Genomic DNA, 635 nt, shown 5'->3' on the forward strand with positions numbered 1-635 from the left:
TTGAGAAGACCTGTTAATCAAAAGGCACAGAGGGAGGTATTTAGTCTTTGTCTTACAAGAAAAAGTGAACACAAATACAAGTACACAATACAAGTCCTTCAATTATTTTGTACATTTCACCGCCATTTCTTTACTTATCAATTTTGAAAATCAAGTAACAAAAATCTACTGAGTCACATGTTGATGAACATTGCTAAAATACACCCCTAAAAAAAAAACAAAAAACCTTTTCCTTTTATTTCATTACACAGAAAGAAATGAACTGAAATCATCCCAACTGCACACTACCTATAAAAAGCATTTATTTGCATGTATTCTTATAGATCTTTTCCCCAATAAACCTATATTTTTCTATATTTTAATAAAGTAGAATATTACACACTTTATTCTGAATCTTCTATTGTGAACAGAGTTACTTTACCACTGTGTCTGTACAACATTCTACTGAACATAAAAACCATCATTTGCTGCATGTTTCTCACTGTTGAGTAAATTATATGTTACTCCCAAACTTTTGTTATTATAAACAATACTCTAATAACTCTCCTTGGAAGGAAGGTTGGGCAATCCTACTTCCGTAGTGATACTGCCTCGGAAACCCAAGGAGGGGTCGCTATGAGTCGGGTTTGACTCGA

This window comes from Orycteropus afer, unplaced genomic scaffold (genome assembly GCF_000298275.1).
Source record: "Orycteropus afer afer isolate SDZICR_OR568_19922 unplaced genomic scaffold, OryAfe1.0 scaffold00584, whole genome shotgun sequence".
In the NCBI taxonomy this organism is placed as follows: Eukaryota; Metazoa; Chordata; class Mammalia; order Tubulidentata; family Orycteropodidae; genus Orycteropus; species Orycteropus afer.